Genomic DNA, 9,674 nt, shown 5'->3' with positions numbered 1-9,674 from the left:
TTATGCCTTCATGTAAGCCCTACAAGAGAATAAAAAAAAGATGAAACAAGTGCTACCTGATGAGACTTGTTTCACTAGGTATTTACAACACTTAAAGGAGTGAAACAAGCGCTACTTAATGATGTTTTCTTCACTAGGTATTTATAGCGCTCAAATGATTGAAACAAGCGCTACATGATGATGTTTGTTTCACTAGGTATTTACAATGCTCAAATGAGTGAAACAAGCGCTTCATGACGAGGCTTGCTTCACTAAGAATTTACAGCGCTGATAAGAGCGAAGCAAACAGTACCTAATGAAGCAAACTTCATTAGGTATTTACATTAATCAATCATTCATTTGCGCTTACTTCACTTTTATTTACATTATTATTAATAGTGAATCTAAGTTCACTAAATTAATAAAAAAATTCCATTACACTCCCATTATTTACTTTCTCTCTCATCGATTTTTCAAACCCTAGCACAAATCTTCTCTGCTACAATCTTCTCGCAAAAATGACATTTTATGGGGGTGGCATCGAAGGTTTTTTATGGTCTTTGGGATGATGCTATGCAACATTGGATCCCTTGAAGTGTGTAGCGATTTGTTGTTATACAACTACGATTTCTCTGTTAGAAATTGTCCGTCGAGTTTTTATCTTTTTTTTGCAGATTCAGGTTAACTAGATCTACAAAATAGTGTTCATCTTATTTTCTATTTTTAATCATTTTCTCAAAGTGTCCGGATGAAACCGTTTGTTAACCAGGCACAACCCTAAATGATCTTCTCGTATTTCTTAACAGATACAATGTTGGCTTTTCTTAACAACTATTGAGAAATCAGAGTATACAAATTTTGTTCTTTAACAACTATGCAATTTACAGTGATGATAAAGCTAGGTAATCAAACCCCCTTGAGACCACATTTTAAAGAACGTGTACATTCTCATATTCAACAAGAATAATGTCAAAATCAAGATCGTCGGCATGTCTGACACGTTCGGCATGTTCGGCACAGTCAACATAGTTGCACGATTTGGTTGATTTGGTAGTCAGATATGTGAAACATGGTCGGAGTAAAGATCGTCAACACGTCTGATACCTTCAGCACGACCTGCACATCTCGCACGTTCGACACATTGGGGAAAATCCTTTAGCGCGGTCGAAAGATGTTCTGCTACACTCGCCCGTTCGTCATCCAGCCTCTTGTAGTTTTTTGTGACGGTCTCCGCTTTGCCCTGGTGCATGTGTGGTCTATTTCTTTGGTGTTGTACAGTTGCATGTACAGATCTTTGGGGTGCATGCCTATAGTCTGATTGCCCTTCCTAGAGACACGAATATCGTTTGCTACTGCTGGTCGCGTTCCGTTTTAGGTGTTGGCGTCTTGGTACAGGTGCTAGAGTAGTCCATCATAGAATAAGTATAGGCGTAGTTCATTCCTGATATTAGTTGTTTGCTACATGTTGCAAATTGCGACTGTTATGTATTGTGCAGGCTGTAGGCTTTGCTAGTGCAGTCAAAGTTCAACCCTGCCGTTTGTGGTCCATTGTAGATGTTGGTTCTTCATCTACTTGTGGAAGCGCCTATTGTTGTACCGTGTAAGACTGCAGGTGCGGTTGCTAGTTCTTGTGCGGGTTGTAGGCCGTGCAACTACTGATATTATGTAGGCCGCAGGCTTTCTGGTGCAGGTGCAAGTCTACTTGTAGTATGATTTTAGTTGTAGTTTGCAGTCGGTTGCCTCAATGTGGTTGAATATTATAGTTAGAGGTCGTGCAGTTGCTAGCATTTTGGGCAAGCTGCAAGTTCCTACTAGTGCATGTGTAATTTTATTAGTCTTCTAAGTGTAGTTGGTTGTGCATGTCTGATATCATGGTCATGCACGTCTAAAACTGAGATCATCTGCTATCTGCGTTCTTGATTCTGACATGACTAGCTCCCTTTAGTTTAGTGTCCCAATCCGGACAAGGGGAAGCTCCAAGGCCCTCTCGTCTAAAGATATCAGACATGACTAGTTTCGTTACTAATCCAAGAGATTTTCTACAATAAATGCACAATGTTGTTGTTGCTACTACGAATAGACTTAGTAGCTATTTTCAAATTAATTTGTCTTAGAATTATCATTTTTGTTGCGGTGTTAGAAGCTTGTAGTACTATTTTAACGTTTTATCATAATAATAAGACTTGCAGACATGTTCCTAGGGTTTGAAAAATCGATGAGAGAGAAAGTAATAGTGAGAGTGTAGTAAAAAAAATTCTATTTATTTAAATTATTACTTTAGTAAACCTAACTTCACTTTTAATAACAATATAAATAAAAGTGAAGCAAACGCAAATGCATGATTGATTAATGTAAATACATAGTGAAGTTTGCTTCATTATGTAGCATTTACATAACTCCTATCAGTGCTGTAAATATTTAGTGAAGCAAACCTGATTAGGAAACGCTTGTTTCATTCATTTGAGCATTATAAATACCTAGTGAAGTAAACACCATCATTTAGCGTTTGTTTCACTCATTTGAGCGTTGTAAATACCTACTGAAGCAAACCTCATCAGGTAGCGCTTGTTTCACTCCTTTAAATATTGTAAATACCTAGTAAAACAAGTCTCACCAAGTAGTGCTTGTTTCATTTTTTTTTATTCTCTTGTAGAGGTTACATGAAGCCATAAATGTTTTTACATGAACGTATAAATGTTTTTACAAGAACGTATAAATATTTTTACATGAACGTTTATATATATTTAATATATAATTATATAAAATATAAAATAATTTAACTCTTTGAGTGCTGTAAATATATAGTGAAACAAGTCTCACGATGTAGCTTGTTTCATCTTTTTTTATATTCTTTTGTAGGGCTTAAATGAAGGCATAAATGCTTTTACATAAACGTATAAATGTTTTTACATAAATATGTTAATGATTTTATATTAACGTTTATATATATTTAATATATAATTATTTAAAATATAAAATAATTAAAATAAATTTATTTAAATATCTTACAAATAAATTTTAAAATATTTTGTTTTACAAATTCATTTAAATATATTACAGAAAGTTTTGAATATGTTGTTTTCTTTATATATATTTAATATATAATTATATAAAATATAAAATAATTAAAATAAATTCATTTAAATATTTTACAAATAAATTTTAAAATATTTAGTTTTACAAAATTATTTAAATCTCTTAGTGGTTATATATATATATATATATATTTATATATATATATATATATATATATATATATAATATTATAAATTATAAAACTATTCATACAAATTAATTTAAATATATCACAAATATATTTATAAAAAATATATTTATAAATATGTTGTTATATATATTTATATAATATATAATTATATAGACCGTAAAATAATTAATATATTTTATTATGTATTGTTTTTGTAGTTTACATTAGATATAAATAATTTCAAAAAAGGAAAAAATGGTTTTATATGAATTAGTAATTGAATTTACATTTAAATTAAAGACATTATATATTTACATTGAGTAGGGGAGTGAAGTGAAACAATGTTCACTGAATGATGCTTCTTGATGTGAAATACTTTCTTCCTTCCTTTTGATGTGCTTCTAGAACTTGATTTTACATGAATGAAGTGGACCCATATTTATATCTAGGTTCTGAGTGTCTCTCTTCATTTCAACCCAAAGTTTAATTTAATAATATAATAATAATGCTGCATTATGATTGGTCCGAAACTGGGAAATAAAGGATTTGGTAGTAAAAGATCTGATTTGGAATAGTTATTAATTTAGGAGAGAGAATGAATGAATGATTGTGAATGGAGCGTGTAATAAACCTCTAAAATCTTAAATTATGTATTATTAGATATATATAAATTATTCATTTGAAATGGGACTTGCACCATAGTCTGGTTCCTTTGTTACCGATTTCTTTATGTCCTTGTTACGGACCAATCAAAATACAGTATTAATATTATATTATTAAATTACAATCGGGTTTATAAAAAAAATCCGGAACCCAGAAATACCACTGTTTCATTCCGGGTTAAACCTGAAGCGCTCTTCAGAAAACACTTAAGTGAAGATTGATACACTTTCATTTACATCATTACTAATGGAAGTGAAGCAAATTTTACTCAAGTGTGTTTGCTTCACTTCCATTTACAAAATAGAATTGACACAAACTTCACTTAAAGTGAGTTAGCTTAACTTTTTTTTATATTATAAATAAAAGTGAATCAAGTTTCATTAAAGTGCATTTGCTTCATTTTTATTTACATCATAAATAGAAGTGAATCAAACTTCACTGAAATGTGTTTGCTTCACTTATATTTACAGTGTAAATAGAAGTGAATAGGGATGGACCCATAATTCAAATGTGGGTGAGTTTGAAAAAAAATTAGAGTAGGCTTAAATAAATAATGAATTTTTTTTAGATAAAACGAGTGAATAAAGTTAAATTTTACGATTTTATAATAATCAGATAAACAAAACAGTGAATTATATTGATTTTTTTTTAAAAAAAGAGGGTATCTGTTAGTCGTTAATTAACTCAAGATAATTAAACGACGTTATAAAACTACTAGATTTTGATAATTTAGTTTAAATAATCAAAAAAGGAGAAATTGTTGGCTTAAAATCGGTTATCAATTTAAGTACATTAAATAAAACTAAGTTATGTCACATTGTGTTTATGCAGGATTAACTTAAAAGAAAGCATAGCCGAATTGTCTATCCAAGTTCAGCTAGAAATAAATATGCGCGTCCGACTATTTATTTGCTATCCAGGTTCGGCTATAAATAAATATGTGCGTCCGGCTATTTATTTTCTATCCAGGTTCGGCTAGAAATAAATATGCGCGTCCGACGATTTATTCTCTATCCACGTTCGACTAGAAATAAATATGCGCTTTTGGCTATTTCTTGTCTATCCACGATCAGCTAGAAATAAAGAAGCGCTTCTGGCTATTTATCTACCTATCTAATTTCGGCTCTTTAATTGAAGATGCATGTCCGGCTATCCAGAATGAATTCCCTACCCGACTATTCATTCATTAAGTGCCTCTAGATAGCGCTTTCGGTTACTTGCTTGCGAAAGTAACCGAAGCATATTCCCAGCTCATCAGCCAAATCCGTTATGCATAGTCTGAAATAGTGGGTGTACTAATCGAATAAAAGAATGCCACGTTATCTTTCTAGTACACCAGGATCAAGAATATTTTGCGCACTACCCTCCTTTAGTACAATCAGCTCTCAACAGATATTTTATGTGGTTATTATGGAGCTCATCCAACTGAGAGAGGACATGTGTCCACTGAAGAAAATCTGTCCGTTGTCAATTGCCTATTTAAGGAGAAGTTGGAGAACAATTTATCGCTCTCGGACACAACTACTACTTTCACGAGTCTTAAGAATTTTGTGTGAACTTTCTATCAAGCGCTCAAGCTCTCAAGTTCTAAAAGTCTACAAGTTTACTAGATTATTAAGTTGCATTACATTCACTGATATTTCTGTGTGAGATTTATTAGTGTAAGTTAAACAGATGTTGTTCTGTTTAATAGAGTGTGTTGTTCTAAGATTTCAAAAGCAGGTAGTGTTTAAGTCTTGTGTGTCTGACCGGGTTTGTGTAAGTGTTGTATTCAAACCAAATCTTCTAGTGAATATCCTTCTCAAGGTGGAGAAGAAGGGGTGACGTAGGAGAGTTTACTCCGAACATCCATAAACAAACTTTGTGTCTTGTGTTATTTACATTTTGAATCTTCCAGTCCTTTATCTATCGCTTTAAGTCTAAACGAATAGTTCCGCACTTGACTTCGTTCAAGAGTTTATGAAGACTTGTGAAGAATAGAAACATATATTAACTTCTAACAGATTTAATATCGAAGTGTAAGTCGACGCGGTTAATAATACTTGGTCAACCCCTGTTATTGTTGACTCCTTTTCTAACAAGTGGTATCAAAGCAAGGGTTTCTATTCTCAAGCAATCATATATTATCATGTCTATCGTCATTAAGCTTCCCATGTTCTGCAAGGAAAAGTATGATGATTGGAAGATTCGCATGCAGGTGCATCTGGCCTCCCAAGACGACGACATGTGGTACGTTATTACGGATGATCTGATGAAGATCTATAAGGATAGCTCATCCACCACTACTGTTGATGGTGCTCCTCACCCCATGGAGAAGTCCCAATATTAGTGGACAACTAAGGATAAAAGGAAGGCCAACCTTGATAACGTGGCCAAGAACATTCTGTACAAAACTCTTGACAAGAACATGTTTAGGAAAATCAAAGCATGTTCCACCGACAAGGAGATATGGGAGAAGATTATCCAACACTATGAGGGAAATGAGCAAACAAGAGAGAACAAAGTCATGGTTGATACTCAGAAGTTTGATAGTATCAAGATGCATCCTGGGGAGACGCTGAACGAATTTGACGAATACTTCACCAACATTTTCATTGAACTTTCCACTTTGGGAAAGGTCTATAGCAACAAATAAATCATCATCAAGGTGTTGAAGGCTCTTCCTAGTGCTTGGGACATTAAGGCGACGATGATGAGGGAGTCCAGAAACCTCCACAAAATGGAGTTGCACGACATGTTTTCCGATCTAAAAGCCCATGAGTTCGAGATGAATTCAAGGAATGAAGACGAGCCCTCATCTTCGACCGTGACTAAGGAGTTGGTGTCCTTTGTGGAGCCAGTAGTTTCCTCACCTATCAAGTTTGCTGAGAAACTCAACGAAGATGCGATGACATTATTTGTCAAGAAGTTTGGCACACATTTATGAGGAAGAATCAATCTAACCCATCTTTCAATAACAATAATATCTCTAATGATCATAAGGCTAACATCCGTTGTTTTAACTGTGACACTTTAGGTTACTATAAGTCGGAATGTCGGAAGCCAAGGAGAGATGATAAGAAGTCATCTGATCATAAATATAAGGAGGATCATAAATCATCCAAGCATAAGAAGGATCAGAAAGAGATATTGGTAGAAGAAAGTAGAAGCAAGTGGGCCCAAAGTGATTCGGACTCCAGTTCCTTAAGTGATAGCGATGATGAAGAAATCAAGTGCTTAATGGCTAATGATGAAGAGGTATTTGACTTTGCCTCTGAAGAGTTCACTCGAGAGGACCTTATTACTGCACTCAATGACATGGTCATTGAGTACAAGAAATTGTCTGATCTCGTTTCAACTCAACCAGACAACATAACTGGTAAAATAAATGAACTATCATTTGAGAATGAGAAGCTCAAGGAGACAGTTTAATTGTTAACCAAAGAAAATGAAAGAGCCAACTTTATGATCGCTGCATGGACGAAGTCTGGGGATGAAGTCAATTAGATAACAAGTCAGAGACAAATGCAAATCTGGTCTAGGATATGATTTAGGCAACCCAGACAAGTCATGCAAGAAGTTGAAATCCGCAAAAGGAAAACTTTCCTCTATAGTTTTGTCAAGGGTGATCCAACTAACACTCAAGTGACTAACGATGCATATGAGTCAATAACTAAAAGGAACTAAAATATGTGGAGCCAACTGATAAGTCACGGTGGCTTAATTTTGAGAGAAGGAAAGCCAACCGGTCGGCTGGACGTAAACATGACAAGTGGCCGAGGAGGTCTAGTAAAATTCATCATCAAAACCTCATAATTTATCTAAAGGCAGATAGAGAGATGTCAAGCCTAATACAAGTAAAATTATTAAGACAAACATTGGGAGATCCATCAAAATATCACAAGTATGGATACCCAAAGGACTGATTAACCGTGGACCCAACTAAATATGGGTACCAAAGGTTGTACATAGTTTCATTTGTAGGGTAAACATGTCAGTTGCCTGGAGGACTCAAAATGGTACTTGAACAGTGGATGCTCAAGGCATATGACCGGAAATAGCAAGTTTCTAACCAATGTTATAAAGGAATCTAGATTAAGAATCACATTTGGTGATAACTCCAAGGGTAAGACCGTGGGAAAGGCTAAGATTGTCCATGGTAACCTCATCATAAACAACGTGCTACTTGTTGAAAATATGTGCTACAACTTGCTTAGTATAAGTAAAATGTGTGATATATGATATTTTGTTAAATTCCATAAGCAAGTATGCATAGTCAAGGATAAACAGGGAAGTACTCTATTGACAACGCATAGGACATGTAATGTCTATAAAGTCAACTGGAAAAACAAATCATTTAATCCTATTTACATGATAGATAAGAACGATCAAAACTGGCTTTGGCATAAGAGACTTAACCACCTAAATTTTAATACTATTAACACTATCTATTCTAAGGAATTAGTTGTAGGTATTCCTAAGTTGAAGTTTTCTAAAGATAAAGTTTGTTCTGCTTGACAGATGGGCAAATAGATTAAATTAACTTTCAAAAGTAAATGTAATATTCAGTCTGATAGGTGCTTAGAGATTTTGCATATGGACCTTTTCAGTCCAATCAATGTAACTAGCTTAGGAGGCATGAGGTATACCTTAATAATTATTGATGACTACTCTAGGTTTACTTGAGTTTTTTACTTAGCTTCTAAAGATCAAACTACACCTAATTTGATTAAAATGCTTAAAAAAATGCAAAATGAAAAACCTCCTAGTTTTAAAAATCCTACCTTTATGAACCATGTTTTTAGACTAGATAAAGCATTGTATGGTCTTAAGTATGCTCCTAGAGCCTAGTATGACACTCTCACCTCCTTTCTATTTGATCATGATTTTACCATAGGATCTGTTGACAAAACTCTATTTAAATTTGTTAAAGATTATCACATATTGCCGTTCAAATATATGTTGATGATATTATTTTTGGGTCAACTAATCCCAAGCTGTGTGAGAAATTTTTTAAGATGATGACAAATAAATTTGAAATGAGCATGATGGGGGAGCTAAGCTTTTTCTTAGGCCTTCAAGTTCGTCAACTTGAAGGACGCACCTTCATCAATCAAGCGAAGTACACCAAGGAGTTGCTAAAGAATTTGGGATGGAGATCTGCTCAACCGCATCAACTCCTATGAGCTCATCAATCAAACTTGACAAGGATGAACAGGGCCAATCTGTTGACATAACTGCCTACCAGGGAATTATTGGATCATTACTCTACCTCACAGCCAGCCGACCGGACATTCTGTTTGTAGTTGAAGTTTGCGGAAGATTTCAGGCTAATCCTAAACAATCTTATTATGTTACTGCTAAGAGAATTTCGAAGTATTTAAAGGAAACTCAAAATGTGGGACTATGGTATCCGAAGGATTCTAGTTTCAATTTAACTAGATACTTGGATACAGACTATGCAGGCTGCAAGATAGATCAGAAGAGCACTAGTGAAACCTTCTAGTTCCTTGGTGATCGTTTGATCTCGTGGTTCAGCAAAAAAAAGACATTGATCGCAACGTCTATAGCTGAAGTAGAGTTTCTTGTCGCGGGCAGTTGTTGTGCTCAATTATTGTGGGTTCAACAATAATTGAGGGACTTCGGGATATAGGCTGAGGAGTCTCCAATTTTCTGTGACAACACCAGCGCCATTGCCATTATATACAACCCGGTGTTGAACTCTCGGACGAAGCATATTGACATCAAACACCATTTCATCCGAGATCATGTTGCCCAGAAGCATATTTGGCTCGAATATGTCCCAACCGATCAACAAGTGGTTGATATCTTTACCAAGGCACTCTCC

Source organism: Impatiens glandulifera, chromosome 3 (genome assembly GCF_907164915.1).
Source record: "Impatiens glandulifera chromosome 3, dImpGla2.1, whole genome shotgun sequence".
Taxonomy (NCBI): Eukaryota; Viridiplantae; Streptophyta; class Magnoliopsida; order Ericales; family Balsaminaceae; genus Impatiens; species Impatiens glandulifera.
The sequence above is the reverse complement of the archived record's forward strand: the minus strand, read 5'-3'. Positions refer to the sequence as shown.